Genomic DNA, 25,412 nt, shown 5'->3' on the forward strand with positions numbered 1-25,412 from the left:
TTTGCTGGGGGGGTGGCAGGCGGCTCCGGTTGACCTGCCGCAGTGGTGCCTGCAGAGGGTCCGCTGGTCCGCGGCTCCGGTGAAGCTGCCGCAGTCATGCCTGCAGACGGTCGGCTGCTCGCGCAGCTCCGGTGGACCTCCCGCAGGCATGCCTGTGGCAGCTCCACCAGAGCCACGGACCAACGGACACTCCGCAGGAAAGACTGCGCAGCTCCACCGGAGCCGCGGGATCAGTGCGCGGGGCGGCAAAATGGCTGTGCGCCTGGGGTGCGAGAAACCCTAGCGCCGGTCCTGAATAGGGGCCCTCCTAGGAAATTTTTGTTTTGGATTTTAAGAAGTTAGCACAAGGATTCAAAACTGTTAGATTAATATTTTGCAAGTAGAGTGGACGGGGGGAGGAGAGCAGCATGTCTGGATATGTGCTTCTCAGGGGAAAACTTAGAGCCTAATTCTGCAGGGCTCCTGGCACAAGTACAATCTCGATATTTGCGGGTGCTCAGCATCTCATGGATCAGGCAGGGTGGGTGTGAACTTGTCTATCTGTCTCACTCTCTTGCACTGCATTTTCAATACTTCAGCCCGAGAGTTAACAATACTGGGATTTGGCCAGTGCCTGTGATTTAGGAAAGGGCTATTCCCATTGCTAGCCAAACATCCCAGACATTACTGTCACGATGTGGTTTGTTTTTCATGAAGATTTGCGTATCTCCTCATTCTTCTCCAGTTACAGGGGGGGCTTTCAAGAGAGTCTTCTCACTCCCATAGGTCGACTTGAGGTTGTCATTAGTTTAAGATGTTGTTGGCACTGGGTTACAGGGGCTACAGCCAAGAAACATGTTTAGGAGTTTGGATTACTCTTGTAAATTTTAATTAATCACTTTGCTGCTGTATAAGGCAGCTCTGTAGCACACACTTAATGCTCAAGTATTCCATTTCTTACAGCAACATTGGACTGTGGGTTAAAAAATAAAGCAGCCGAACAACAAATGTCTCCTTTCATGACAGTTTTCTTTGTGAAGGAGCTTTCTAAGTACTCCATGAGACTGGAGGAATCTTATTTTATGGGTACATGTTAATGCATTTTACTGTTATTATGTCTGCACTGTCCAGGGAGGAAAGTGGTCACTGGAAACATCTATCCATTTGTGCAGACAGCTCCCTAAATGTAGCTTCAGAAATGTTGTCATTTTCTGGCACTTTATGGGTTGCAGAAGTTACCCAAATGTGTGCAATGGCCAGGCTGGTTCCTAAGGAAAAGTATGCATTATGGGTTAGATCTTACTATAGCAGATAGGGTCTAAGAGGTTTCAGGGTGTAATCTGGGAGGCTGCCGAATCCATTTATCGTCTCTCAATTTATATTCATGAGAGGACAAGAATAAGCCTTTCAAAAACGAGGTTTTAGGCAAAAATAAAAATTGTCATCTTTGCCCTTCTCCTGTCACCCACGGTGCCTCCCAGAATAGCCAGGCATAAACCATGATGTAAATCTAACTATAAGCAGGGCTGCTGCACTTTCTGACCCACCACTGTTTCCTGCCCCTTGTCCATTACCTCAGCCAAAAGCAGGAAGCTCGACAGCCCAGCTGTGCACCACTAATTACCACCTGTAAACTAGTGATGACAGGTGTGCACCGTGTCCCATCCTCTCTCTTACCCTCTGCTATTCCTCCTCAACCACCAACTCCCAGCCTCAGAGCAGCTTGTCAATAATGCAACATCTCTTGAGCTGAGCTTCTCTGAAGCTATGAACTAAAGCTTTGACGCAGTGTGTGTGTGTGTGTGTGTGTGTGTGTGTAAATTTAAGTAGCTTCCTTCAGACACCACTTCATGCACCTAGAGATGCATTCTGCACAACACACATTACATTAGTGATGCTTTGCCAATGAAATATTTAACTTAATATTTAAAAGAATGAGTTTGTGGGGAGAGGAATGGCTGAGTCGGGGACAGGTAACAGATACAGAATCTGTCAACTCTGGGCCACCAGTTCAGAACCATTCCTGGCTAGAAGTAACAAAAACTTGTTTCCCTCGAATGATTGTTTGACAGTCTATGTGAAATGGGTGAGTGGGCAGCTGTCCACATCACAGAAGCTGCCACAGTCGATATTGGTTGGGCCCCTTGTCGGCAGGCTCAGCAGACAGGCCAAGCAGTGTATGGACCATGGTCAGTCTGAGCTTCGCTCCCAGCCATAGGGATAGTTCCAGTAGAGCAGGGCTGAGGCACGGCTGTTGGAGTCTGAGTGTGATAGTCATCCCTTTCCAGAGGCCCCATACACCTCCTAAGTCACATTTAAATCCTATTTGTGGGCTTAAGTGGACCTCGTGTGGTCCATAGGACTTCTGTTGCCACTCTACACGGGGGTGGATTCACCTAGTCGCCAGGGCTTTCAATGCAGCACCTTCCAGCAACACTAAATTCACTCAGAAAGTAGCAAAAAGAAATTATAAGAAAATATTATAATATAGGGCCAAATCCTGAGTTGGTGTAAAACAGCTTTTCACTCCATTGACTTCAGTGGAGTTATGGCAAGGATCTGGCTTGTAATGTACCATCATACAAAAATACAATGCACACACTGTCTTAAACAGTGGTTCTCAAACTTTTGTAGTGGTGACCCCTTTCCCACAGCAAGCCTCTGAGTGCGACACCCCCCCTATCAATTATAAACACTTTTTTTCTATTCAACACTATTATAAATGCTGGAGGTGAAACAGGGTTTGGGGTGGAGGCTGACAGCTTGCAACCCCCCAGGTAATAACCTCACAACCCCCTGGTCATGACTCCCAGTTTGAGAACCCCTGGTTAAACATTCAGTCCAATTGAAAGAGACATTGTAAAGAAAAGGGGAGAGAAACTGATTGATTAGTGGGGGAAGGAGGATTTGAATCTGCACTTACTCATTTTTTTATATTCTGGCACTGGTGGTACACATTTAGTACCATCTAGACATTAATCCGAATGGAAAATCAGCTTTGGCATAAAGGAGTCTGCTCTGAAAAGGAGATCAGAGACTCAGAAATTAAAAATGGAGGAGGCATATTAGATTAGATCTAGTCTGTGTCCCTAAGGCCGGTTCGCATGTGTTCCCAACGCTGTGTTTTCTCATGCTTTGTGCAGTTTAGTGTTAACTGTACTTATGGGCCTTCCACCACTTCCCCTCGGAGACTATTCTACAGGGTCAAAGATCTCACTGGCAGAAGGTTTTCCTAATATTCAGCCTCAATTTCCTCCTTTTTAATGTTACCCCCGAACTCAGTTACACCCCTAAATTATTCCTGGCACTTACTCCCTTCAGTTATTTGTAGGTCCCTCTCACCCCCTTTTTGCTTAGCCAAAATCTATGTGTAACCCTTCTGCCAGGCTGAATTGATAGCAGCAAGGGCTGGGTTCAATACATAGGGGTCCCTTCCCTACAACGTAATGCTAAACCAGCTCGAGCCCCCACCCAGTGACCTGGGAAAACCTTACACACACCCCTGGGCACCTCAAAGAGGCAATACTTCCCCTCTCGCAAGCACAGAGTCTTGGTGTAGCAGAAAAGGTTTAATTACATGAGATAAACAACAAGCATTACATTGGGAAAACACCTCAACTAGAGTTCATAGACCAAATCATGAGCAAAGACCCACCCCAGGAAATTGGGCCGTGTCCTTTTCCCTGGGCTCTTGAGTCCAGCAACCCCCAAATCATCCCAAGACTCCAAAGTCCAATACCCCAAATGTCCCTAGAGTCCAGCAACCCAAAGATCACCCACAGTCCCCAAAGTCCCACAATCCAAAAGTCTCTGTCCCGGGTCAGTGCAGCCCCAGAGTTCGAGAGTCTATCTGCAGAGGTCCTTCCCCCCCACCAGCCTGGCTAGAAAGGGGCATCTTACATGGTCCGGGGCCAACTGCCCTGCTTCTCCGTAGGGTTCTGCTTCCGCCTTCTCCACGAACTGTTCCATTCTACCAGCCACTCCACTCTGCTCCTCCAGCCGTCCTCACAAACTGCTCCGCCAGCTGCTCTGCTCCACCAGCCGTCCCTGCAAACTGCTCAGCTCCGCTTGCTCCTTGGGCCGCTCCACCCATCCCACAGCTGCTCCGCTCTGCCAGCTGCTCTTCTCCGCAGTATAGCTTCAGGCTCCCCCACTAGTTAGCACAGTACTCAGTGCTCTCAGCTCAACAATGCCAGCTCTTTAGTGATTTCAGCTCACAGTAGGGGAGCCCCAGTGCTAGTGTACCATTAGCCCATAGTGAGGTCAGCTCAGTAACCTGTATCTAGATTCTTAAGGGAATCAAAAACCAACTCTGATATTCCACAGTGAAGAGAGGAGTAGGTGAAACTGGTGCCTCTGGCTCACACAAGGCACCTACACCACCAGATACAGATTCCTGTCCCCAGCATTTCTCAATTCACTGGGTTTTGGAACCCATGTCCCTTGTCTAGCAAGTGCTATTTATTTGATAGTGAAACCCTTTATCATAAAACAGTTTCGTAGTTCCTTATTTACTTAATCAGGGTGACAACACTTTATTCCTCCTGCCCCAAAAACAAAGAAATTGGGGATCCCAGAGCTGTGAAAGTAACCATTTTAGGCTGCCGTGGGCTATGCTAGGCGGAGTGGGTGTGCCTATGCAAACACGATCAGCCTCTGAAATTCTTTTCCACACTCGCCAGAATTCACCATCAGATGTCAGAGTAGAGCTCATCCTGACTCTGCTTACATACGTATTTAGCTTTTGTAATCTTCCCTCTGACATCACTCCCTCCAGTCCCCTGGTTATTTGGTGCTGTGCCCTCATCTTCCACTAGTTTGTCCATATATTTCTAGTACATAATCTTGGCTTTTATGTTACAGCCCTGCATAGTGATTGACATGGAGCTGTACTATCCCGGGAGAAGCATCTGAGAGATTTTACCTCAGGCAAGCAGGTCTGTGCGAAGGGAGAAGGAGGTTAACCCCACCCTGCCTTGTTTTTGGCATTCTGTTCCCAGGGACCCCAGGACAGGCTGGGTTAGTCTGGGAGCTATGGAGGCAGAGAACCACAGAGAGAGAGAGAGAGAGAGAGAGAGAGAGAGAGAGAGAGAGAGAGAGAGAGAGAGAGAGAGAGTGTGTGTGTGTGTGTGTCTAGCAGCCTTGGTATCTTTCACGAGAGGCACTACAATGATCTGATTTCCTGTGATCTTGCTCTGTATTTCAACAGTGGTGCTGAGTTGTTCTGCTCCACCTCATTCCCTCCGTGCTCCTCCCTGCGAGCTTGGAAGAGGGATGAACAGAGGCACAGTATGGCAGCCATTTTGCAGAAGTGGCATAATATAGGGGTAGCAAATCTTATAAGTTGCCAGGGCTGGGAACCAAACTGACTACCCAGCCTAGCCTCTGTATGCAGATACCAGTCTTGCTGTCACTGTGCATTCCTGCCTGACTGGGACCGGCTAAATGACTTTCACCAAACTAGTCACTCAAACCAACTGATCAAAAACTCAGTCTCCTGCTCACGTCTTAACGATCTGCTTCCAGGGGTGGTCCCTGGAGGGTCTGCCAGTCAACATAGCAGACGGAAAGCTCGTAGGCTGGTGGGTTAGATTATTTTTGGACCTTGCATACAGCCATCTGTTTGGGAGGGAGCCACAGGCTTGTATTACCTGCGTGGGGCAAGGTGCTGTGGTAGCCTGTGGGGAGAAGAAAGCAAACAGGATGAAGAAAATTCTCCTCCTCTAAAGAAGCTGTATCAGCTGTGTGAGGGTTCCGAGCCTTCAGGCAGCCAGGACCTGTCTGACCTGCAGTGAAACATCAGGCTCCCATCCCCATCACTTCTGGCTGCCTACAGCCCAGACAATGCTGGACTACCAGAAAAGTTTAGTTTCCATGCAACGCTGACTCCCGTTGCCTGTGACAACCTGGTTTTGAGTCTATCAAGTATATATAGAAACCTTTGTTGCTATAGCAACTGTCCAATGCTTTTTAAAATGGAGCAGTCAGTTTCTCAGGTCGGGAAGCAGCAAAGTGGTGCTGCTGTCCAGGAGGCAACCAGCTGTTTTCAATCCCTTCTGCAAAAGGTTCCAGGTCTAGTATGCTAGGCATGATGTCTGGGTTCATTATACAGGGAGGAGCTGTAAGCCCCTCTGGGGAGAGGGGCGGTGGGGCTCCAGCTGTTGTTTTGATGCCTGAAGGGACCCATTCAGCTCTGACTTGACACTGCGGTGAAGATTGCACAGTGGCTGAAATGTTAAATGTTGTTGTTGCTTGTTTTTCCTCCTATGTGCCCATTTTTTTGTCAGCCCGGAAACATCAGAGTTAACCACAGCACCAGAAAAAACCTATGACCTCACCAGAAGGTGATAAATTATAAATCACAGACAAAGACTCCAGCGACCTGCAGTCCATAAGCCTGTTTGATACAAAGTCTTGTAAGAGAACAGGCGGCGCTTAAAGGATTGAATGTTGTAGCCTGCAGGAAAACAATCTTATACCATCTGAAAAGAGGGTGGGGAGAGGGAGTGGGGGGGGGGATCTCAGCAGGAAGAAGTCTTGCCTTCTAGCTGTAAAGATTAGTGTGGCTTTGGTGAAGGTACCTGCCGTGTGATTGCTAACCAGCAGCGTTTGGTTGCTGTTGTAGGTTGAACTCCTGTTCCCACTGTATCTTTCCCTCCCTTCTCTTGCAGCAAACAGAGGGGCTCTGATTACACCACTCTTTCCAAAGAGGGAAATTTCCAAGTTTCTGTTTCTGAGGGGTGGAGGTGTTAGAATTGACAGCGGCAGACCTGCTGAGCATCATGTGTTTCACAGAGGGTTGATGTGTTTGGCAGTCCTGTCATACTTTTTTGTATCTCCGTGAATGTATTTGAGAGGGAGATGCTTTGGCCTAGGGGAAGGTGCTGTGCCTAGTGCCAGGAGGCCATAGCGCTGGTTTCATCTCTTCTACTCAGGGTTCTTAATATTTCTATGCAGCTCATGACCCTTGGTAGTGACCAAGGCCACGTATCATCACCAGCCAGCAGGTAGGTATCTATCATTCCCCTCTGGTTCATTACAAGTAAAGTAATGGCAAGGTTGAAGAATAGGGTTGCTAGGTGTCCAGTTTTCAGCTAGAACACCTGGTCGAAAAGGGACTGTGGCGGCTCTGGTCAGTGCTGTTAAAAGTCCAGTTAGCGGGGCTAAGGCAGGCTTCCTGCCTGCCCTAGCTCAGCGCAGTTCCCAGAAGCAGCCAGCATGTCCCTGCAGCCCCTAGGCGAAGGAGCAGCTTGAGAGGCTCCGTGCACTGCTCCTGTCCCGAGTACCAGCACTGCAGCTCCCATTGGCCGGGAACCATGGCCAATAGGAGCTGCAGGGACGGCGCTTGCTGGCGAGGGCAGCCTGCAGAGCCCCTGGTCCCTCTGCCTAGGGACTGTAGGGACACGCTGGCTGCTTCCAGGAGCCACCTGAGGTGAGCATTGCTCGGAGCCTGCACCCCAACCCCCCTGCCCCAGTCCTGAGCCTGCACCCTGTCCCGCAACCCAGCCCCCTACCCCAGCCCTGAGCCCCTTCCCACCCAGGGCCCAAACCCCCTCCCACACCCCAACCCCTTCCCTCAGCCCGGAGCCCTCTCCCACATCCCAAACCCCTCATCCCCAGCCCCACCCCAGAGCCCGCACTCCCAGCCAGAGGCCACATCCCCTCCTGCACACCAACCACCTGCCCCAGCCCAGTGAAAATGAGTGAGTGGGTGAGGGTGGGGGACAGTGAGCAGGGGGCTGGGCCTCAGAGAAGGAGTGGGATAAGGGTGTTCAGTTTTCTGCAATGAGAAAGTTGGCCACCCTATTGCAGAAGGTCACTTCAGGCAGAGCTGGGACTAGAACTCAGGACCTAGTGTGACAACAGTCTAATGTCGTACGCGCAGAATAATGAATGTTCCAAATCTGTGGGCTTGGCTCTCCTATACGTACCTACTGGTCTAACCATGAGACTGCCCTATGCTATCAGAGATAGGAATAGACCTGGGAATCCTAATAGTGTTCCAGTGCTTTTTCACAAACACCTGTGTAACTCACTAGCAAAGTGTGTGCTTTGTCACTCTTAAGGGGCTGGTACACATAGAGAATAACTGGCTGCTTCTGCTGTCAGTTGTGCCATTACCTCAAGTGGATTGGATGCCTTGGAACATAGCTAAGGAGCTACAGAGCCTTCCATCTGTAGGGCACTGATTTGAACCAGCCCAGCTCAGCAGAGGTTAAAAACTGTTCCCATCTGATAGACGTTTGGTGGGCCATACACGAGATGAGTGTAGTAGTTCTCAGTTCTAGCTACCACATTGTATAAAGTCGTCACCACCCTTCTGATCGTTTGGTACAGTCTGCAGAGAAGGCATAGAGACTGAACTACCCCTGTTACACTTAGAGGCAGCCTCTCGCCCCGATCAGGACTGTGGCATGCTGTCAGGGCAGAGTTTGTGGGACTGTCCTGTCGAATAAACAGAAAACTTCATTCACCAGGGCTGTGAAGCAAACCCCTTCCATGGCATTACATCCATATAATTTAATTTTTAAGCTGATGCGTGTGGCTATGTGCAATTTATTTTCCAATGTACAAATTAGCTCATTAAATAATTTACATCAGGTGCACAAAACTTGGCAGCTAGCAACAGGAAATCAAACCCACTTGCACTTGGTTCACCTGCATTCAGAATCATGAAATCTTCCTGAAAGATTCCTCCAAAGCCACAGACCCAGAGCCATGGTTTGCCTTGTGCAGAGCTGCTCCATGGAAAGGGACAGGCTGTTGAGCTAAAAGGAAGCTTTTTAGCTGCAAAATTGTGCAAGCCAGATTGAGCTATTTCTGGAACACACTGTAATGTATGCGTCTAGCCTCACTCTCTTCAGTAACAGCCAAATGTTTTTCATGCAGTAAAGAAAGTAAAATAGAGCAACATCATCCTGGAGCCAGATTTTCCATGTACTCCCTAAACTGTGGCTGCAAAAGCCTGCATGTGTGCACACAAACACGTAATTAAATGCATCAGTTACAAGAGGGGTAAGAATCTTCTGAGTGTAATCTTAGTTCAGCCACTGACTCACTGTGTAGCCTAGGGTTAGCCACACCACTCTTTATTGTTATTATCAATTAGAACTAGTCAGGAAGCTCTTCACGACTGTTTTTGTCGGAAAATGCTGATTTGTCAAAACTTGGGCGTTTTCTGGGAATGTATTAGTTTTGGAAAAACTTTTGTCAGAAAGGTTTTTTTTTAGGTCCAGGACAGAATTTCTGCTCAAAATCAGCCAGACCCAGCCCAGAATAACCAATAGCTCAGAGATGTTAGGGCACTCACCTGGGATCTGGGAGATGTGAATCAGGCAGAGACTTGAGCATGGTCTTCCGTGTCCCATTAAATGCTCTGACCACTGGGCTCCAGAGTCAGCCTCGTGCTCTCGGATCAATGAATAGTTAATAATTTATACAATGGAACAGCTCCAACAGGAAAGGGTGACTCTGTAGCCTAGTGGTTAGGGCGTTCAACCAGGATGTGCTCTGTGTGGTAGCTACACTGGTGCAAAAATCCCACCGCAAACAAACTCATAGTCTTTGAAAAAGAATGGGGGAGAACTGCATCAAGGAATAGAAGGGGAAGTGAAAGCGAATAACAGTACATAGCACTCATTATAATGATTTTCATCCATTGATCTCAAAACGCCTTACAAAGGAGGGTCAGTATCTCCATTGCACAGATGGTGAAACTGACACTAAGAGGGGAAGTGACTAAGCCCAGGTCTACACTAGTGAGGGGGTCAACCTAAGATATGCAACTATCAGTATTGCGAGCTGGAGTTCCGGAGTCAATGGGGAGCGCAACTGGGGAGCGATTTTATCACGTCTAAATTGACCCCCGATAGATCAATTACTGCCTGCCAATCCGGCTGGTAGTGAAGACTTGCCCTCAGTCAAGGTCACATATGAGAGAGAGAGAGCTGGGAAGATAACCCAGGTCACCTGACGTTTACTCTGGTGTCCTCTTCACTGGACTGCTGCCCAGGAGGAGAGAAAAGGGAAAGGGTGAAAGAAAACAAGACACACACAGGGGGTTTGGGGAGGATAGAAATGTTTCCAGGTTAAATATTTTCAATCCCTGGTAGAGTGGTGGCCTGGCTGTTTCTAGCGAACAAGCCTGACAGTGATGCCAGCTGTAGCAGGGAGAGGCTGAGAGAGATTTTTAGTTGTTTTCTTTTTGGAAAGCTGAGAGGTACAGAGTGCAAAGTATTAATATGTATCAATGGGTGGCTGGTCACACATTTCTTTGCACACACTAATGGAGAGCTGGAGGAGGTTATTAGTAGGCATCATCTCCAGAGTAAGTCAGACAGTGGGCTGCATTCTTGATGTCTGAGGCCCCCATCTCCTCCCCATATCCCACAGGGGTTAAGACAATTGAGGATATTTATAAACTGCTGTGACCAGTAATTAAAAAGAAAATAAATTGCAGTTTTCACACCTTAATGGAAGTCCAGTGTTATGAAGAGTATGTCACTGAGCTAAGCATACTCTGTGCAGTCCAGAATTGAGCCAAGGTATCTGACTGGTAGAACATTTATTTCTTAGTGCTTTATATATGAGGCACCGCTGTGTGAGGAGCATTGGCAATAGGGGGCCAGTATTCTTGGATTTTGTTCCTTCTTTAGGTTGGCAGTATGGTCCGATGGTTAGAGGAAGGGACTGGGAGTCAGAGCTCCTTGTGTCTCTTCCTTTTCTGCCCCTGATTTGGTGTCTAATCTTTGGCAAATCATTTATCCGTTCACTGTTGTCTCAGTTCAGTCCTGTGTATAGGCCGTCTAATAATGCCCGTGTCCTAGCTGCACCGTGACGCTAAATTATTTAGTGTTTGTAAAACTGCTTCCAGAGCATCAGATGGGAGGTGCCAGATTACCATAAAGTTTTATTTACTGTACTGTTATTGTTACTGTGCGGTTTCACTTAGAGCCCTTTAAAAATGTCTGTACAAGTTCAGTTGTTATTAAATACATTTGAAGGTTGATTTGCGAGACACTTTCTCACTGTACAGCACCATAAGAAAACATGCCGCCTTGCTGCTGAAGCACTGGATGGTTTTAGCAGGCAGTCTCATTTCAGATATTGCACACTCTGCACACATGCAGAACTCTTAAGCCCATGTGCAGACTCAGACATCTGTGCCTATCACTGCGTTAGTAATTTTTGTCAGGCTCTCCCACACATTGGTGATTGTTGGGTCTTAATCACCTCGATAGAAAGACAGACCTTTACCCACATAAGCCGAACGTATACGGATCTTTAAAACCACTGGGAAAATAGAATTTTTTCCCACATAATTCTCTCCTGCAAGTAGTGTGATCCTGAGATTCCAAGGGAAAACAAAACATGGAGAAGGCTGGAGCATTAATTGTAGGTAATACAATTTATTTGGGAATGGATTAAAATTGGATCTTGAGCCTTCCAGAAACTGCAGTTCCTATACTAGAGGGGGAAATGTAAATTTCAGATAACACATACTATATTCAATTCACTTTTCTCTGCTTATAAGGGACACTTTGCTTGCATTGAGCTTTTTCTGGCCTTTTACAAACACTTCTAGCTCTCTAAGGGCAGAGGCATTGTGGGAAGGAATGTTGGCAGGTTATAGAAATTTGATTGCCTACTAAATAATTCTCAAGAAAGTGAGTAGACTTAGTTTAGTGAAAGGGACAGTGAAGTCCTATGGAATTTAATAAAAAATGGTAACTTTTCCAATGTTTGTGATATGGCTATAGAATTTAAGAGAAATATATCCATATTGTGGAACTCCATAGGCAGGTTCAAAACACCTATTAAAAGGATCTCATTCTCTAGTAAATCCTATGGATTGTTAAAGTTATTTTTATAAAACTCGGTAAAGTTTTTTTTATAGACCCCTCTTGGTTTCATCTCCATTAAATTCACTAAGGCTTGTCCTTAAGAGACAGTTGAAAGCCTCAAAATTCAGCAGGTTTTTCTTTGTTCTGAATAAGATGTTATTCTTTCTGTGCAGTTTTTTCCTTCAGAAAAAATGCTTTAGTTTTATATTTAAAGCAAGTGTGAAAAATCCCAATGCTTATGTGCAGCCCTACAGAACGAGTATGTTTGTAAGTGACATCGTATGTACTGTGTTTGTATGTGTGTGCACAGTGGAAGAAAAACATTAATAAGGGGTCAGATTTCAATTTCCAGTAAGTTATTTAATCATGTTTTATTTTCAGTGGGATGGATAGTGGAGAAAATGACTTGAAGAATTATGAAGAAACCTTAAGGTGTCTATTTTCATTAAACCCTGGTAGTAAGAATTGGCTTTGTCGTTCTTCCTTCACACATACAAAAGCAAAATGAGTTTAAATGGCCAAGGAGAATGACCATGTCGATGTGTATTTTCAGAAAGGTCTGGGAAGAAGCATAGTACAGTAAAGGGAGCATAGGACCTGGGCTCAAAAACTCTGGGTTCTGTTTTTGGTTCTGGCTTAGTGACATTTGGACTCTATGCCTCAGTTTCCCCATCTGTAAAAACCAGGATAATGATACTTGCCCACCTCACAGGTCTTTTGTGAGAATTAATTAACCTTTATAAAGAGCTTAGAAACCCTCAAACAAAAGGTGTTGTATAAGGGAAGAGTCTTATGGTTGTCTTTAATTTCTACCATAGATTCTCGCTGTGCCTCTTTCTTTCTCTCATTTGTATGCAACCTGTCCCCCCTAGATGCTTTCACCCACATTTCTGTCCTCAGGGCAGCTCCCCTTCTGGAGATTCTGGACACTGGTTAGAACAGACGGAAGTTCGGATTTATGCAACAATACTGTAGCTGTTCTAAGTAGCATGTAGTGGAGAGCGAAGCCAGCTGATGTGACACCGCCTGGCAGGTTTAGTATGCAGTGACAGCATAGCCCTTCCGCAGGGGCTGGCTGAAGGCACTTTCATTGACACTGCACAATGGCAGCTGTCAGAGGCTTCCTCTTGGTGCTGTTATTCCCGGAACTATATTGTCTTTTCCTTAGATCTGCATTAAACGGATCTGAGCAGCCGTTTGAAGACTGTTTTCATGGGTACATTTTGGTGACGGGGTGCACGATGTCTAGTAAAATTTAGCCTGCTTTGTCCTAAATAATCGCCTGGTTATAAACACGCCTTAGAATGCCGAGGAGGAGTTCACTGCAGTGAGCCGATGAAGACAACCCTCTGGCCTTCTGGCCCCGTTTGAAAAGACTGGATCTTCCCCAGCTCCTGAACTTTTGCACAACCTCCCTTCTTACTGACTGCAACTGAACCTCTGGAGCCAATCCCGTCCTTGTCCTAGTTCTCCTCCCTACAGCCATCAGCTGACTCCAGCTTCCTATCGCTGATTAGCTCAGGAGAGGCATTTGCGTAGCTGTGTGCGTGCATCTTCTGAGACGCTACAATCAGCAGCTAAGGTCCATGTGGTCTCACCTCTGCTGCTGTTTTCTCCTAGGCTTCTTCCTATTCCTTTTTCTCAACCTTGAGAGTGACTGCCGACTCTCTGCCTCCACTGCCCCTTCCTGCTCTCCCTGGCTTTATACAAGCCCCTCTTCTTCCTGTCCAGCTGGGCTTCAGGTCATTAGGGCTGTATATCCAGCCTACACCTCACCCCATAAAAAGCCTGGCTCTACGTGACACTGTCGTTCTGTGGGCATTACTTCAGAGCAAACGCTACTGAACCCCACTGATTGAACAGTGACCCCAATACCAGAACGTGAAGGATGAGAACTAAAAGTGGGGGCTTGGTGAACGGGTTTAGTCTAATTCAGTACTCATGCTGGAAGCTCCACACTGGAATGTTCTTAGGTTCATGTCCCAAGTGGAGAGCGTGCAGGGACTGGGGCAGGGAGAACAATATCCTGTGCAAGAATGGAGTGAAAAATGGAGCCGGGTGAGAGAAGGGAGTGTGGAAACAGCAGAGTGGAGAAAGAAAAAGCCTGCTGCACATGGGTGAAGAAAGGTAGCGGGAAGGTGTGTGAGTGACTGAAGTACCTGGGGTAGATGTGTTGGTTGTGTGTGTGTCTGAGAGGATGGTCACTTAATGTGTGTTATTTTCTGATCCAAAGGAAACCTGGGTAGCTACAATTTGACTTCTCTCTTGTTTCTTCCCTACAGGCTCCCTTTCAAAGATCACCATATTAATGCCTGCAACGTCAAAGAAGTGAATCAGTAGCTGCAGCTCACCAGGTAAGAGACTGGGAGCTTATTTGGATGGCTAGTTGTCTTACATGAGTTGGTGGCTGTCCATAGTGATGGCTCTGTTTTGGGGAATATCACTACAGATCCGCTTTAATGACTTGGAAAGACTGTCTGGAGAGTGGAGTCTACGAAGCCTTCAAGAGGATGCAGCCATTCTGGGACCAATCTCAGGGCTTCTGGTCAGCCCTCTTTGTCTCCACTCTAGCTTTAATTTCCAGCTGTTGGAACTTATTATACCCGTCTTGGATAGAGTAAAGACCACTGTAGTGTCAGATGTCATCTTCCAGTTGAGATACTTAAACTGTGAGATAAGCATGAGATCCCTCTAGGAACTGAAGTTTTTTTTACGAATTCCTGAAGAGATTCAAATAAAAAATGGAAATGGTGCAGGTGACCTTAGCTTCCATCTCTCAGAGAGGTTCCTTCTGCACAGAAGCTTGCAAAGTTTATCTACATATGCTCCTTAGACCTCCCACAGATGGTTCCTCTGTTTCACTTATGATACAAAACCCTGCCCCTTAGTTTGCTCACAGCTCCAGGAGGTATTTATCAAAGTTCTTGTGGTACTGGTAGCAGCCATGATGTAACTAGGAATACACAGAGCATATCCATTCTTCCCTGGATAGACTGTAGAAAACAAAGGGCTAGATTGCAGCTTTACAGCCATGTGCCTGTATGGGGGGGGGAAGTGTGGAGACCACCCATTCCTGGCGGAGCACTGGAGGGATTGTGCCTTGGGCACTGCTTTTAGGCCAAGAGGGAAAACAATCTTCTCAATCCATGAGAACAGCACAGATTGCTTCTCCTTCTGCACTGCTCCTGCTGCAGGAGTTGGTGTAGGAGTTGGGGAGTAGATGGCAAAGGCAGGGCCTTGGCTCCATCTCTTGCAAGCCTCTCCTTTTCCAAGTCCTCCTTCAGAGTTCGCAGGGACTGCTGTGGTGAGCAGTCCCCGCACAGCCATGCAATCGGCACAACTGCCAAGGTTTGTGCAGCTCCACATACAATGTTGCAAATTATAGAATGAGCAAGTTTGTACATTTGCTAATTTATTTCCATATGACCATAAATCTCAAATTGTGGTCAACACACCCTGCCCTGAGCAGTGGGGGGTGGCATTTGGAGCTGCACAGAACTTGACATCTCTGGTTGCGGGTGTGTGGGCTGCTCAGGTAGATGGCAGGATGAATGGTGAAGGGTATTGGGGGTATAGATGGGTGAGTGCTGGACAGTGCTAGGCTCTCGAGCTAGGAGGTGGGGTGAGTGCTGGACAGCATCTAGGTAGATGGGTCGGTGCTGACTGGACTGTGGGTGGAAAGGGGCGTGGAAGCTGAGAGTTTTGTGGGGATGGGAGCTCGTTGTCTGGTAGGTAAGCTGGGAGCTGAGGGTGTTTCTGGGGGGCTAAGGGGGCTGAGCTGGGTCTTTCTCTGGGGGCTGAGGTTAAACTGGGAACTGAGGGGAATCTGGCTGGGAGTCTGGGGGCAGAAGCCTGGGGTTGGGGCTGTCTGACTGGGAGGGTGCTGGAGCCTGCAGCCAGTACTAGGCCTCTCCCCTGACCCGCTGGCTGCTGCCTTCCCCTCTGTAATCCAGAAGAGGGAGCAGTGCCAGAGAGAAAAAGGGGCTCCTGGCAGAGCAGGCCCCGCAGCAACCTCTAGTGATGTGCTGCTGCAACGGGCACTTGGCAGCCCTCTTTGTGGGGCCAGCTTATTGCCCCTCCATTGCCATGCCAGAGTGGTGACCTGGGCCAATCTTCATTTCTTTAGTGCATTGGGCAGGTGCTTAGGTTCACCCTCCTCTTAAACTGTTTATAGAGAGAACAGGGTCTGAGGGAACCTTATATCACAATGATCTAATCATGAGCCATACATTGTGCCACAAGACATGTCATCAATGGGCAGGGGCAGCTCCAGGCCCCAGCACACCAAGTGCGTGCTTGGGACGGCATGCCGCGGGGGGCGCTCTGCCAGTCGCCGGGAGGGCGGCAGGCAGGCGGCCTTTGGCGGCATGTCTGCAGAGGGTCCACCGGAGCCACAGACTGGCGACTAGCAGAGCTCCCCCCATGGCATGCCACCGTGCTTGGGGTGGCGAAATGTCTAGAGCCGCCCCTGTCAATGGGAGACAGAATTTTCTCTAGCTGTTGTAAAGTTGGTTTCTAGATAGTTTTACTGAGTACTTTCCAGTTCTGAAAGTCATCAGCCAGCACCCAGAGCTAAGAAGTTTCTTCTGCAGGCAGTGCAGCAAGGATGGCTGAAGGCCCACGCTTAGAATCAGTGTTTGTGTAGCAAGAACAACCCTTTTTCTCTACTTCTAAGCAGAGAGACTGGCATTTTCTTAAGTGAAGGGAAGGTAGTGGGGTGTAGTGGTAAGAGCAAAGGACTCAGGGAAACAAAAGTCTCTTTTTGATTCTGCAACTGATTCGTTGACCTTGAGCAAGTCATGTCACCACTCTGTGCCTCAGTTTCCCCACCTGTAAAATAGGGACAATAGTTGCCTAACTCCCAGGGGGATTGTGAAAATGAATTAATGTTTATAAAGGTCTTGCAGATCATCACTTGAAAAGCATTGTAGAGCCAAGCCACAATCACCTTTTATGATAGAATGAGCTCCAGGGTGGGTTTTGTGCTTTTAGGTCTCTAATGAATTTGAGTCACTTGGCTCATATGAGAGAGATGAACAGAATCCTTGCATGTCAAACACTTTGTCGCCCCCCCCCACCCCCCCGGGAACACATGGCTTTAACTGCAGAGGTTTTTGTCCCTTGGCAATTTACTGGTGTCCTGGGAGTCAGGATATTTTGTAGAACCACAACTTTAGTCTCTTGTCATTGTTAAAAGGAGATGACACTGGGTGGGCAGTGAGGCAGCATGAGTGCATGAGCGGGAAAGCCATTTCGGAGGTGGAGGCTGTGGGAGGAGGAGACGCAGCTTGTGTGTGGCTGCCGCTGCAGAAGAGGAAGTGAAAGCAGCAGCCTTTCTTGGAGAGAAGCCGTTGGCCTGGAAATAATGTGACTGTGGTCAGAGCAAGACTGATGTTTTCCCAAAGAGCACGGGAGCCACACACAGTGCTGTTAGTGACTGAGGCACAAAGTCCCTTTGTCTTGTCAAGGAACGTTAATTGAAGGGAACAGATTCTTCACCCTGAAAGCTGCAGGTGCAGCCCTCTAGTGTGAGCCCAGGCCAGGCGTCGTCAGTCGACACCCTCTTGTTCCATTAGAGCATGTAACTCCTTGTAGCACTGACCTTTAATTTAACAAGTGGCTAAGCCTCATGTGTTCCTGCAGCCTGGTCTGGATTCAGAAGTCAGTTCCCAGAGGTGACAGGATAATACATTCCCCTGCTGCTCTGTCCAGCCACTCTGTCTAACCAGCCACCTCTTTTTCTGCAGTCAGGCTTGTGTTTTTTGGTGCTGGGCCGGCCAGGAGCTGAGTAAAGAGTACTTGGCAACTGGAGAAAGAAACAAAGGGATCCAAATAAACTTTAAAGTGGTTGTAAACAATTGCACTTCACCAGAGTTGCTGGCCTGCATGTTGACAGCAGACAAAACTTAGGAGAGGTTTCTGACCTCAAAATCTCACTCACATAACTTACTCTCTCTCTCTCTCGCTCACGCGCACACACACACACACACACGACAGCCAACTGTATGTAGCAGAGAATATGCCCTATTTCTCAGAAGCTCCATCTGTCTGTCTCTGGCCATTCACTTTGTATTCTGCTCATCACTATGGCAGCTGAACACTTCAGTGTAATCTTCTCTTCAGGCCAGCAGCACTGAGAAAGGCGGGTGGGTGGGAGCTAAGGGGAAAAGGAGGCATTCTGTTGGCTCGGTTCTGTTTTGGGGGGTTGATGTGCTGCCTGGGGGACCAGCACCACGTCATGCTCGATAGAAAGCAGATCGTGGAAAAGGTGGGAATGGACAACAACAACAAAAAACGCTCTATTAAAATCACTCTGGGTGATTCTGTTCCCATGGAATAAAAATAAAAGAGGCGTCCTTCTCTTGTGATAGGGAACTCGGGTGGCTAAATCTAAACAGCAACAAAAGGGAAGACAGAACTAGAGGAGAAGAGAGAAGGGAAGGCATGAGGGAGAAGACCCTCCTCGCTATCAGCACCAGAGTCCTTGGCTGTTTCTGTTTAAGATGAGGGTAAATGTCCTAGCAGCGCTGGGGGAGAAGCAGGTGAGGATGATGGTGAGTAGAGGTAGAAGTCAGCAGCCGCTGAGACATGGGGAAGTGCTGCAGTTAACAGCAGGGACACAAGCAGGGGAGGTGGGAGCGGAAGCAGGAGAGGCAGATGCTGAAATTGTGCAAGCAAATGTACGGCAAGGAGCAGCCCTGCATTGGCAGGGGATGGAGTGGATGGCAGCCAATAGCTCTTTCCCATCTATGATTGTGTGATAGGGCAGATGCTGAAGTCCTGGCAAAATGTGCAAGGGAAGCTGTAAGAGTTGCTCCTCCCCTACCTCCCACTAATCACGTTCAGCAAGAGCAGCAGCAAATCTCGCTTCCTTCTGCAGGATCCTCATGCTGGTAAATCCTCAGCACCACAAGCAACCACTCCAGTGCTGCCTGTGTATCTTAGGAGTCCTCACTGTCTGCTGCAATATTGCAGGAAGTCTGAAACACACCTTGTTAAGGAAATTGATCTTGGGATCATGCCTGGACAGAGGTGTATCACTCATCCACTTCAGAGGGCATGAACTGTGCACTGACATGGGACCAGTTGAGGATTTATGCCAGACATGCCAAACCCGTGAAAAAAAGGCAGAAATTGGGATTGTTTTTGGTTTAAGTGGCTTGTGAGTTGCTGGATGCCTAGCTCTTGGCTTGTAGCTCGTTGCTTGTTTGGTTTGTAGCTTGTTGCAGCTTTTTTTGGATTGATTCCCGGCTGTGGGGGCAAGTGGCAAGCAGGGGCGAGGACAGGAGAGAGTCAGGGGTGCACAGCTGGCCCACCACAGTCCCAGGCTGCACACCAAGGGGATCTAGTCACACAGAGTGTTGGGATTTTTAGGGATTGGCTTGTTTTGAAATGGGATTAGCTTCATTTTTGTCTTATTGTGGAAGTCGAGGTGCTTATTTACCACGTGAAAGTTGGCAAGTGTGGTTTATACCCCGGAAACGCACAGCATAAATCTGGCTGTTAAAACAAGTTGCCAAGGGAAATTACACAATTGCAACAGCTCAGACATATGAACTGAAAGCCCCCAGAAGCCTGGGTAAAAGGGTGGATGGCAAGCACAGGACTACCTTAAAGTGGCGTTCTCCTGCAACTCTGACTGCTCCTTACTCAGCAGGTCTGCCCCCTGCGTGCGTCTGACTGTAGTGACGAAAATGCATTTTTTATGCTTTTCCTCCCATTAGCCTTGCAGAGCCAACATAGCTTTGGGACGGGGAGCTGGAGTCTGTCCTCCTTTGTGTAACAACAGAAGCCTTTAAGTTTGAATCAGCTACATCTGTGCTAACCCAACAAAGAGACTGGAGTATCACAGGTGTCATTGTGGGCATAATTTGACCCTGCAGACCCTTTATTATTGATGCTGATATGCTAGAAGGAAAGAATTTAGCCTGACTCTCAGATCCCAGGGGAATTAGTGGTACTGGCAGATTTAAAGACGCAACTTTTTCTTTTGAATTTGTAATCTGGAAACATTTGAGTTGACAGCCTGGGGCCACACAATGGCATTTTTACAGTCCCTTTTCAGAACGGAAACGAATTTAAAACTATTCTCCCTGAAGTCTAACCCTGCTCTGATCACTAGCTCCTGCCTCGCACTGTGTATCCCACCATGGGAACATGGAACCAGCCTACGTGAGGAAGCTGATGAAGTGAACATATATAGAGAGTAGGTTTACAAATATTTTAAAATGATGATTTGCCATTTCAAAAAACAGAGTATAGCAACCTCTTCTTCAAACTGTGCACTTACACCTGATAAACTGCTCCTGTCAATTGGTTCTGAGCTTCAGTGGCAGTCCACGCAGGCTGTAATGTCACCAGTGTGCTGCGTGCTCGGATGACACATCAGATCAGGAATCAGCAACAGGAGCAGAAATGGACCTTAGGGAACCGAAAACCTGCTTGTTATCGGCAGTAGGCACATACAGTGAACGTGGCATGAATTGGGGGATTTACCTTTCGATAGCCAAAGTGTGAAGGCAAAACTGACCAGCGGTGCAGAGGCTCCTACTGCAGCAATAGAAAGGAAAGTGCCAGAATGATGTGAGTGTAACACGGCCTAGTGATGGTCAGGGCCGGCTCTACCATTTTTGCCGCCCCAAGCAAAACAAAACAAAACAAAACCCGCCTGGACTGTGCTGCCCCACGAATGGCCAGAAAGCCGCCCCTTACCATGGGCCACCCCAAGCACGTGCTTCCTCTGCTGGTGCCTGGAGCCGGCTCTGGCGATGGTGATCCAAGCTCTATAGGAGCTTGAAAAGAGACTGGTGCAGAATGAAGCTGTAGGCTATTGCTCTGCAAAGCCGTCATGCTTCAGAGCCATCGTCTTGGGTTTCCTTGGGGAGAGGAGTGGGCGTGGATAGCAGCTTTGCAAACTGCTGTTCTGTTGCAAAACACAGTCTCTGAGAAACCTGAAAATAGCATCTCTACCAGGGCACAGGCAGTGCATCGTCCAGACTGAAAGTGGAGTGAACTAGCTCAGCTTGCACAGATGCTCAGGGAAAGAGCTGTCGGAGGAGCTCCTTCACAGAATGCCTTGGGAAGGTTGGGCAGCACCCTCGGGGATAATCTGACTGGGCTGAATCCTGTGCTGAGGAGTTTGGCTTTTGTATTTTACTCATTATGAGTAGTGTCACAGACTCACGGGATCCGTGCGCTCTCAGCTCCACAGGGTGCTTGGGAGGAACTCCTTTCAAGCGGACACCCCTCCTCAGGAGTCCCACTCTCTTTTGGGGGTTAAGCCCTGGGCTCTGCCGCCTCCTGGAGCCACACGTCTGTGAGCCTCCAGCATTCCTGTCTCAATCCGCGAGCCCCTCAGACAGTTCACTTGTTCTGGATCCCCAGGGCCTTCACACCCAGAGGAAGCAATGCCACTCCCATTTCTGACTGCAGGGACTCTCAGCCAGTGTAAAAGAGAAGGGTTTGTTGAACCTAACACAAGCAGTTCTCAGGGCCCTCAAGCCTAGAAAGTCTCAGCACCATCCACCTGGTCTGTTCCAGTCCCGGTAGGCCCAGGCCCTCTTTGTTCCTAATCCTGCCATGACCTCCTTCCAGCCGACCACTCCATCAGCTTCCCAACAGCTCCTGCTCCATCCTTTGTCTTCTTTTCTAGGCAAACAGATCACTTGGGCCCTCTCTATTCTGTCCTTTATTCCCACACTTGCTGAAACCAGCTGGCCAGATCACCACGGCCCTCTCTCCTCAGCCCTTTGTCCTCTCTGACCAAAACCAACTGGCTTCCAAGATGGGATAGACCTCCTGGTCACCGGTTGCTAATTTCCACCCTGTCCGGGTAGTTATCCAGGATCCCAGCTGCCAGGCAAGATCAGACCTGGCCCTGTGCAGCAACACCCTCTCCCACCACCTCGTTAAACATGCAGCACATACGGGAAATTGAGGCACACACAGCATCAAGAAAATTCCCTACTTTGCCACAAAGACTGATCCTTGAGGAAAAGCTCCGGTATGAAACTGCAGAAAAACCTGAGAGTCTCTGGATTAAGTTTAGAAGTGTGAGCAACAAGGGTGATGTCATGGTGGGAATCTGCTGTAGATCACCAGACCAGGGGGATGAGGTGGACGAGGCTTTCTTCCGGCAACTAGCAGAAGTTACTAGATCGTAGGCCCTGGTTCCCATGGGAGACTTTAATCACCCTGATATCTGCTGGGAGAGCAATACAGCGGTGCACAGACAATCCAGGAAGTTTTTGGAAAGTGTAGGGGACAATTTCCTGGTCCAAGTACTGGAGGAACCAACTAGGAGCAGAGCTCTTCTTGACCTGCTACTCACAAACAGAGAAGAGTTAGTAGTGGAAGCAAAAGTGGATGGGAACCTGGGAGGCAGTGACCATGAGATGGTCGAGTTCAGGATTCTGACACAAGTGAAAAAGGAGAGCAGCAGAATACTGACCCTGGACTTCAGCAAAGCAGACTTTGACTCCCTCAGGGAGCTGATGGGCAGGATCCCCTGAGAAAATAACATGAGGGGGAAAGGAGTTCAGGAGAGCTGGCTGTATTTTAAAGAATCCTTATTGAGGTTGCAGGAACAAACCATCCCGATGTGTAGGAAGAATAGTAAATATGCCAGGCGACAAGCTTGGCTTAACAGTGAAATCCTTGCTGATCGTAAACGCAAAAAAGAAGCTTACAAGAAGTGGAAGATTGGAGAAATGACCAGGGAGGAGTATAAAATATTGCTCAGGCATGCAGGAGTGAAATCAGGAAGGCCAAATCACACTTGGAGTTGCAGTTAGCAAGAGATGTTAAGAGTAACAAGAAAGGTTTCTTCAAGTATGTTAGCAACAAGAAGAAGGTCAAGGAAAGTGTGGGCCCCTTACTGAATGAGGGAGGCAACCTAGTGACAGAGGATGTAGAAAAAGCTAATGTACTCAATGATTTTTTTGCCTCTGTCTTCATGAACAAGGTCAGCCCCCAGACTGCTGCACTGGGCAGCAAAGTATGGGGAGAGGGTGACCAGCCCTTTGTGGAGAAAGAAGTGATTTGGGACTATTTAGAAAAACTGGACGAGCACAAGTCCATGGGACTGGATGCGCTGCATCCAAGGGTGCTAAAGGAGTTGGCGGATGTGATTGCAGAGCCATTGGCCATTATCTTGGAAAACTTATGGTGAACGGGGAAGGTCCCGGATCACTGGAAAAAGGCTAATATAGTGCCCATCTTTATAAAAGGGAAGAAGGAGGATCCGAGGAACTACAGGCCAGTCAGCCTCACCTCAGTCCCTGGAAAAATCATGGAGCAGGTCCTCAAGAAATCAATTCTGAAGCACTTAGAGGAGAGGAAAGTGATCAGGAAGCGTCAGCATGGATTCACCAAGGGCAAGTCATGCCTACTAACCTAATTGCCTTCTATGAGGAGATAACTGGGTCTGTGGATGAGGGGAAAGCAGTGGATGTGTTATTCCTTGACTTTAGCAAAGCTTTTGATACAGTCTCCCACAGTATTCTTGCCAGCAAGTTAAAGAAGTATGGGCTGGATGACTGGACTATAAAATGGATAGATAGCTGGCTAGATCGTTGGGCTCAGCGGGTAGTGATCAATGGCTGCATGTCTAGTTGGCAGCCAGTTTCAAGTGGAGTGCCCCAAGGTTCGGTCCTGGGACCGGTTTTGTTCAATATCTTCATTAATGATCTGGAGGATGGCGTGAACTGCACTCTCACCAAGTTTGCAGATGACACTAAACTGGGAGGAGTGGTAGATACACTGGAGAGTAGGGATAGGATACAGAGAGATCTAGACAAATTAGAGGACTGGGCCAAAAGAAACCTGATGAGGTTCAACAAGGACAAGTGCAGAGTTCTGCACTTAGGACAGAAGAATCCCATGCACTGCTACAGACTAGGGACCGAATGGCTAGGCAGCAGTTCTGCAGAAAAGAACCTAGGGGTTACAGTGCATGAGAAGCTGGATACGAATCAACAGTGTGCTCTTGTTGCCAAGAAGGCTAACCGCATTTTGGGCTGTATAAGTAGGGGCATTGCAAGCAGATCGAGGGACGTGATCATTCCCCTCTATTTGACATTGATGAGGCCTCATCTGGAGTACTGTGTCCAGTTTTGGGCCCCACGTTACAAGAAGGATGTGGAAAAATTGGAAAGAGTCCAGTGGAGGGCAACAAAAATGATTAGGGGGCTGGAGCATATGACTTCTGAGGAGAGGCTGAGGGAACTGGGATTGTTTAGTCTGCAGAAGAGAAAAATGAGGGGGGTTTTGATACCTGCTTTCAACTACCTGAAAGGGGGTTCCAAAGAGGATGGATCTAGACTGTTCTCAGTGGTAGCAGATGACAGGACAAGGAGTAATTATCTCAAGTTGCAGTGGGGGAGGTTTAGGTTGGATATTAGGAAAAACTTTTTCACTCAGAAAGTGGTGAATCACTGGAATGGGTTACCTGGGGAGGTGGTGAGGCTTGACAATGCCCTGGCTGGGATGATTTAGTTGGGAATTGGTCCTGCTTTGGAGCAGGGGCTTGGACTAGGTGACCTCTTGAGGTCCCTTCCAAACCTGATATTCTATGATTCTATGAAAAGATCTTATTCACTGAGACTTTTTTCCTGCTAACTCATTCCACTGTCTTACAAACTTCCTTGCCAATTCCCTTATGCTGGTCAAAGAGAACAGAGCTAGAACCCCTGTGTTTAGTGCAGTAAATCCGAATCACTGAAATATCTCCTGAGGCTCAGTGTAAAATCTGAGGAGATCTACAGTTGAAGCATTCCTAGTACTTGATGTTGCAGCCCATTGATTGGGTGGGGGCAGAGATCCCCTAAATCCAGACTTGTGTAGTCTGAGATACAAAAACTAAATATATAGGTGAAAAAATTCCCCTCCCACTGAGTGTTGGGGTCCTTGGCCTGTGTGCTCAGTGATGACCCCTCCTTTTCCCTGGCAGTTACTTTGGGACACATCAGACGTCCAAGCCAGGTTGAGATCACACCCAGACTATAAACAAATTATATCTGTAGATGCCTCTGGTAGGGTGCGGGCAAGGAAATCAGAAAGGGAAGAATTAAAATGCCATGAAACTAAACCTGCTTTCCTTGCAGTGGGCTTGGTTTTATAACATTTTTATTCTCTCCTGGGGTCTGTAGCCATGCCTGCTTGTAGAATAAATGCAACCAATCTCTGAACCCTTCTGTGAGTAACAGTGTAACTGTTGAAATTGGCGCCAGGCCTGCGATGAGAGCTAATTAATTAATTCAAGATATGCTGGGATTGAACTTTATTAAACCTTGGAATCCAAGTAGAGGAGATGAAATGTAAGCAAAGGTTGGGAAAGGGAAGGAGGGGCTTGTATGCTGACTGGCTGCCAGCATTGCTGCTTTGTTATTATTGGTTAACTACTGGCGGTGTTCTCAGCCCCGGAGAAGACACAAAGGAAGCCACAATCCTTGCTCACAAGATCTAAACAAGTGGAAGTATAACCCTGGGCTGTTAAGGCTCCAGCCTTCTCCTAGCTTCAATGAAAGGGGTTGGCAGCTGCCTTCTTCTTCTGGCCACACTAGATTTTTCTATGGGGGACAGTGGGTCCTT

At 47.9% G+C, this 25,412-nt stretch overlaps 1 protein-coding gene across 8 annotated transcripts in view; it reads left to right on the top strand.

Annotated features, from left to right (window-relative positions):
• HIVEP3 (HIVEP zinc finger 3) overlaps positions 1–25,412 on the top strand; it is a 461,199-nt gene that overhangs the window by 197,354 nt on the left and 238,433 nt on the right. For all 8 annotated transcript variants that reach the window (XM_030539428.1, XM_030539427.1, XM_030539430.1 and 5 more), the window contains one exon: positions 14,105–14,176. The gene's annotated coding sequence lies outside the window, so the exon portion shown is untranslated. The remainder of the gene's footprint in view (positions 1–14,104; positions 14,177–25,412) is intronic.

Source organism: Gopherus evgoodei, chromosome 20 (genome assembly GCF_007399415.2).
Source record: "Gopherus evgoodei ecotype Sinaloan lineage chromosome 20, rGopEvg1_v1.p, whole genome shotgun sequence".
Classification (NCBI taxonomy): Eukaryota; Metazoa; Chordata; order Testudines; family Testudinidae; genus Gopherus; species Gopherus evgoodei.